Genomic DNA, 7,665 nt, shown 5'->3' with positions numbered 1-7,665 from the left:
TTTGTCAACATTTGAATTATGCTTTTTTTTTTTTTTTACAAAGGTGCAAATATAGTCAATTTTTTAAAGTGGTTTTTATTTTTTTGGTAGTGTGGGAAGTCCCCACTCCTAAAAGAATGAAATATTTTGGGAAATATTAAAAAGACAGAATATTATATTTCTCTAAAGGAGAAATGGAGTAACATGTTTTTAGAAGCAGGAAGCAGCCCCCAAGTCTTTCTTAATAGCCCACAGCAGATGCCAGCACTTAAGAGATAAAGAGCTTATTGAAAGAGGAAGACAAGTATCTAGATAGTTCTATTCATAAGCAAAGCAAATACTGCAGGCAGAAATCCATTCAAAACAGGATATTTCAAAATTCCTTGGCAGAATATTAGGATTAGAAAGCAGCCCCTCACCCAAAATCCAACACAGGACGAAAGCCATTAGCCACAGTAGGAATTGCCCAACACCCTTTCAGAACACAAGCCCCTTCATTGCACCACCCCCAGAGCAGTCCAAATTTCAAAGTCTCAGAAACCTGGGAGTTCAGATAAGTAATAAGCCAAAGGTTGACCAGATTAGCTCAGACAAGCACCTAGGATTTCCATTTCCTCTTTTGCCTACAAGACCCCCATAGGAATCTGTCAATAGATTATTAAAGGATATGTTCTTGCATAGGAACAGGAAGCTCATATACAAAGCCCAAAGAAGGTATAAAACCCACCCATTCTCAACTCCATTTTGTCAGCTGCCCAGAATCACAGGTGGTTGGTGGTTCTGCTTCATCATAAATGGACTTTCTTTCCAATCGGCCTCCATGTTTCCAGTGTCTTTCTCCCAGCTTGGAACTGTATCACATAGATTTTTCTTCCCACAGTAGTATAATTTCCTAGCCTTTTTAAAATCAAAACTATTGAATTGAAGTCATGTTTGTATGTTTAATATTTTATTATACTTTTTCTTTTAATTGATTCGGTATAAAATACAAGTTAAAAATTCAAAAGAAAAAAATGAATTATTGAATAAAATGTAATAACAGGACTTGACATTTCCCTTTTAAAATACAGTAATGGACTTCAAGGGCCATTTATTCAAGAAAGACTTAAAACAAAGAGAATAAAGGTTGAAAAGTATAAGACTGTAAATTTGTATTTATCCATCACATTTCTGCACTGCCCATCTTGCCTGGGCGGCTTAAAATAAAAAGGCACCAGGTTAATTTCTGTTGATTCTAGCATGACAGCATTGTTACACATTATTTTTGTAAGAAATTGTTTATGACATTAAAATTTGTTGCATAAAAATGTCACATTGTTTATGGCAATTTGGTAATACAATTAAGAGAATCTGCAGTCTTTAAAGGTTAAGCTTCATAGCCACTATTGGTGGAAACTTGCAAATTTTTGTTCTCTGATACTAATTAATAATTTCAGGGTTGACAGGTGGTTAAAGCTATCTGGATGTGAAGCTAAGCAAAATTTGCTCTTGTTAGCATGTAGATGGCGGACTACCAAAATTGTCAGATCTGTACTCTAGAAAGTTGGAAAATAGCTCAGAAAGTACCTGTAGCTTCTATATTGTTGCCAAAAACCTGCACTGATGTCACTGGGAAATGAGCTCAATTCAAAGCAGATGCTTATCTAATTAAGTATACTGTGTTTCCCCGAAAATAAGACCCTGTCTTATATTTTTTTGAACTCCGAAATAAGCGCTTGGCCTTATTTTCGGGGAGGTATTATTTTGGGGCACATGGAGCAAGATGGGGCTCCTCTTGCCATCTTACCTGATTTCCAGCTCTGCATTTAAATATTTTCGGGGAGGGCTTATTTTCAGGGAAACAGGGTATTAATTTTTTTCCTAATTCTGTATAAAATACTAGTGTTAGGTCATTTACTCAGATTTTTTATGGTTCAGTTCTTTGGGATTTGTTTTTCACAAATGTATTTTGAGGTTATCAAGTATTGTTGAAATTGTCAATAAATCTATAGAAAGATGTACAAAGTATCATCAATGATATTGCTGATGTAAAGAGTTTCTATGGATAAATATTTCACCCTATCTTGAAATGCATCACAGGGAACTGGCTATACCTTTCTTTTTCCTTTATTTAAATAAAGATTCATAACTGTACTTGTATTGGATTTACGTAGACTTACAGCTGGATCTGAGCTCATCAACTGTAGCAATATAGATTAGCAGATACGGCTATTGAATTATTTTAACAACCTTCATCAATATAAAGTATTCTGTAGCATTAAATGTTATTTTACCTAGTCTTCTATAATACTACTTTTAAAATAATCATTGTTTATCAACACAATTTAGTCACTATTATAAGGAATCTTAATTCATGACTGGCACTCTATGCTGCTATTATTATACATTTTCTTCAATATTTATTATTTGTTTTATATTATTCTAAGATGACTGAAAGGACTATGGGGGAAAGTGATACTGATATGAGGTCACTCAAATGAATAAACTCAAAAGTGTTAGTTTATAGTTTATACCAGGGGTCCTCAAACTTTTTAAATGGGGCCAATTCACGGTCCCTCAGACTGTTGGGGGGCCGGACCAGCTGGGTGGATGTGGCGAGGTGGGCATGTGACTGGGTGGGCATGGCCAATTTAGCAGTCCATTAAACAATACACATAAATTAAACTTTTATTTGTTATGCTCCTGGGGGTGGAAACCAGGTAAGTGAAGGGATGTGGCTGCCTTGGAGGCAGGACTTCTGTTTATGTGTGTGTGTCCCTCAACCCTCCCTCCCCCTGTGTGTGTCTCCCTCCCTCCCGTCCTCTCTCTCTCTCTCTGGAGGCTGGGGACAGTACCAATCCAGTACCACTCTGCTGCCCAAAATGAGCCGGTTTTTAGCCGCCTGAGGCCTCCACATGCACAGTTTTTGCCCTCGGCCTCCAGAGGGCAGGTGGGGGCCAGCGGGTAGGTGGGGTGATGTGGGCAGGGCAGCCTCATGGTCCCACAAGGGCCGGATTAAAGGCTTTGGCGGGCCGTATCCATCCCCTGGGCCATAGTTTGAGGATCCCTGGTTTATACATTTCTTATAGCAAATTAAAATATTATATACAAAGTGCTACTTGTTTAGTGTTAGCAATATGTTTATAGTATTGTGGCAATGTGTATAAAAATAAGACCAATAGATTAATGAATTCATGCATTTAAAAAGTGCATTTTACTTTTTTGGTTTACTCCAGATCTTGGACAAGTTTTATCTGCTTTCCCAAGTTTGTTCTGTAATTTACTTTAGCACTTATCTTGAGTTATGCTATAGATATGTGTTTAAGATAAGACAGAGTGATGATTGCGGTAGTCGCCCTAAAGAACTTGACAGTTACAGGGAATATTGATGATATTTTTGGTCAAGTCGAGCCTGGATAGCTCTGCAGACTAAACATTGTAATTTAACACCAGCTGTCTGCAATTAAAGTAAGTTCGAATCTTGCCAGGCTCAAGGTTGACTCAGCCTTCCATCCTTTCTAAGGTAGGTAAATTGAGGACCCAGTTTGTGGGGGAAATAAGCTGACTTTGTATAAAATATACAAAAGTATGAAGGCTATTGCTCAACACACTGTAAGCCGCCCTGAGTCTCCGGAGAAGGGCGGCATATAAATCAATTTTTTTTAAAAAAAGTTTCTGAAAATTAGGATAGGCTACAGAAAGATAATTTAATAAAGGTTGGCAAAGAATCCTGATCTCTAATCCTGGAATCTTTATAGTGGGAGGTTTTCCAACTTTTGAAGAAGTAAAAATGGAGGCCAACTTGGAAGTGAGAGAAGGAATTGGAGGACCAAATGTTTTTTGCCTCCCTGAGAACAGAGAACTGTTCTCACTAGTTAACATTACAGAATGTTTTCCATTCCTGTTCTAGTCTAGTTTGAATGTGCACTGCAGAAGTGAACCATTTAAATAGATTTATCTCTTAAAAAAACGAAACCCAGTTTCAGTCCATAAGAATGACTGAATAATGTAAATGCAAGGAATGACTAAAATAACAGATGGAATCTGACTTTTTAGCTGGCCTGGAAAAGGCAGCTTCCTCATTCTAAGTTAGGAAGGATAGTTTTTAATTTGTATGCACTATATATAAATAATTTATTTTCAAATGTTTCAAAAAAAACCACAGCAAACTACCCAACAGTTGATTCATGGTGGCTTCACTTGCATCCATGCCCAAGAGACTAATTCTATATGTTGACCTTTTTGTTATATTGGAATCAGTTTTAATTTACACAGTGTCTGTGCACCTATATTGAAATGATCAATCAACTATTATAAATACATCAAAACCATACTTTATTTTATGTATAGCAATACAATTTACATATTAAATAACACTATAATAGAATGATTTAATATACTTTTAAACATAACAAAATGGAAATTCTTCAAGTTACAAAAAAGAAAACAAAAACAAAATTAAGAACTCCCCTAAAACCAAATACCACATTTCCCCAATGGGTCAAAGAGATAAACTTATCCAGTGACTGGTTAAGTCTAATTCCTATTGCACACACTGACAATGGAAATTAAAGAAAATCCAGCATCAACAATCACTGTTCCAAAGAAATAACCTGTGTTGAATTGTTTTTGGAATGTGATGGCATTTCACTACTTTAGTACACATAAAAGATGTTGTCACATATCCACCACAAAAGGAAAGAAATGAAGTTGAAACTAGAAAAAAATTAGCTTTATATGAAAATATAAAATTCTATGATTATATACCATTGATACAAAGTTCCCAGAAGATGCTTATTCAAGCAACAAAATATTTACAGTTGTAATGATTTCTGTTATTTAAAAATGAATGAAATGAAAAGGATGGCTAGAGATGAACACTTAGTTCTTTAGAAACAATGGCTGCTTGCTAGTTTCAAAGGTTTAACAACAACAAAAAAGTCACCACCCCAAATGTTGGAGAGTTGTGACATTTTATAAAATTGATTATCTCCTCTTTTGGAGACATGTTTATTCTCAAAACTCAAGACATTTTTTCTTGAAATTAATTATCCTCTGTAGAAAAGGGTTCCGTTTCAAATATCTAACAAAAATACTAAAAACAGTCAAATAGCTAAAACTATAATGTCTGAGGCCAAGTACTTTCACTGTGGTTTGTCTTTCTTTGTGTGTGTGTATGTCCCCCACCCCTTTGTATGCCTGTCCTACACAGATGGATATAGCTGGTATTGTTTATAATGGCAACCAAAAGAGAAAACTCAAAACGATACATGAGCCAGAGTAGAGAATTACACCTGTAACAAAAAAGAAATGCATTTCCAGTTGATATAAAATTCACTGCCATGAGCATCAATAATGGGAATGGATAGGAGAAGAAAATAAAATTTGAAAGCATGGCTGCTAATTCATTCATTTCATAACATTTCCTGTCCCCCCCCCCCCCCCGCCTATAATTGGACTATTATTTTTGCTAGGGATTTGTATTAAGCTTCTTTGGTAAAACTAATAGCTCTATTTTAAAAAAGAATAGCACTTTATAAGAAAACAGGCATTTATAGCAAATCATTGTGCTGTGTCATGAAAAAGGAAAGGGAGAATAGTTTGGTACTTTCCAATCAGTCTTCTTCAGCTTAAATAGTTTAGAAACATTAGGAAACAAGTTTTGTTCTTCTCATTATAATCCCAATTAGAATAGATTTGAATACTTTTCCTCCTATATATATATATATCTTAGTGATTGTGTTTATATTCTGAGCTGATTAAGAATAAAAAAAAAGCATTATGAATGATTGACGAATTAATACAATGGGCTACTAACGTTAATTGGATTCAACAATACAAAATAAACCATATATTTGAGATAAAGACTGTACAATGTGAATGAGCTTCAGATATTTCAATATATTGGAATTTAGTAGAGAACTCTGGACCTTGGGGTGAATATCCAAATGCATAAAAAGATCATGTTTTTGAGACTATCCATGTTATAACTATGTTTTCTTAATTCCAGATGACTTTTGTAAAGCCCAGGGATCCAGTTCTTTTGAATTAAGCACTCAGGCTTACAAGTTAATCAGCATTTAGAACTGATTTTTACCCACAAATGAATAGAACTTGAGTCTAGCAGGAAGGATGAGTAGTAATATAAGAATTGTGAGGCTACTTATTTGTTCATTTACATTTATAGCTTATATCAATTAGCAGTTCTACAATAATCTTCGTAAACAGGTACAAGACCTATCCTAAAGAACAAGGCAGAGTATAATTCTAACATAAACAGTAAAGGACTAAACCCTGTTAAGCATTTATCTGGGAGCAGCCACAAAATCCAGGAGAAGTTAGTTGTGCTTAAAGTAAATTGAACCTAATCGGAGTCAAATTTTGATCAATCTGCTCCATTGACTCCAATTATTAATTATGCGAATGCAACTAATGTGTATATTTTTGTCACATAAATACCTAATAAGCATGCATAACTCGTATTCAGGAAAGATGAGATGGTAGCAGTTGTTTCTACTATACACTCTGCCATAATTCTGAAAAAAAAATTGCTTTCCCAAACTCCCATTTTAATGGTGGTTCTGACATTTGCAGAATAACTTTTTGTATCCCTTCATGGTTCTGAGCCTGCTCAGGTTTTTCTGTTGCTATTTTCATAACAAAAATATAAATGTTAATTGAATTAGACACCCACTGCTTTTCTTCTATTACTGCTCTAGTTCTTTGTTTTGGACCTTAATGTTACTGTCTTTTAAAACAAAATGAGAAATGTAACCCCACTAGTGCAGTTTTTCATATCACAGTGAAATTATTTTGTGGAGTTCATTCTTACATTTAATCTTGAACAGCGCCTCTTTCCCCTGAACCTTTCTCTATTATTGTTAATCTCTTTGCCTGCAACGTTAAGCTTAATGATAAAAGAAAATGAATGAATATTAAGTGGAAGGTTATTACATGTTAAATGGAGTTACACACCTGTGGACCAGATTCTACATGAGTACTGAAAACCCAATTCAAATTATATTTATTTTGGACTTCTGGGGAAGCAATAGCAGACTGATGACAGCTCCATGGAAAGTAGAGCTGGCAGCCATGGCAGAAAGAGAAGCTGGTGAATGGATTGGCTTCTCAGAATTCCTCTCCGGAGCAAGGAGAGGCCAGGATTGCCTACAAGTGCTCCATACAGTGACTCCTAAGGACAGCAAAAGTCAGCAGTTTTAGGTGTATTTTAGTACTGGGGGAAAGTCAATTTGTTTTTGCCATGGTTCAGTGCCTTCAAATGGACACTGGATTTGCAGGACTAGAAGTCCTCCAAGGTCCCTTCCAACTTGTTATTCTGTTACGTCCTCTCTTAAATGACTTAATTTCGTTTATTAATGGCTTTTTGATGTTAAGAACCGTCACAAGGCAAGTTCCATTAAACTGGGTGAGTTCATCCTTCATGAATGAGGTTATGTGAAAGATTAAGGACTTTAAAAAAGAATTTATTTATTTTTTTTGAATAAACAGGAAAAGTACGATTATTGTATAATGTTGCTTTTGGAAAGTTATAAGATTAAAAGACCGGATGGACTTGAAATAATTTCCTGTGGATTGTTTAAAAGTTTATATGAAGTGTTTGAAACTAAGTCTAAGAAAGTTTAGTGTGGGAAAATGTTATTGATTAGGAGAACAAAACAAAACACATGATAAGAGGAAACTTTGGAA

The sequence above is a fragment of the Pituophis catenifer genome, unplaced genomic scaffold (genome assembly GCF_029215685.1).
Source record: "Pituophis catenifer annectens isolate HBS135680 unplaced genomic scaffold, rPitCat1.0.hap2 SCAF_2, whole genome shotgun sequence".
In the NCBI taxonomy this organism is placed as follows: domain Eukaryota; kingdom Metazoa; phylum Chordata; class Lepidosauria; order Squamata; family Colubridae; genus Pituophis; species Pituophis catenifer.
Note: the sequence above shows the minus strand (reverse complement) of the source record.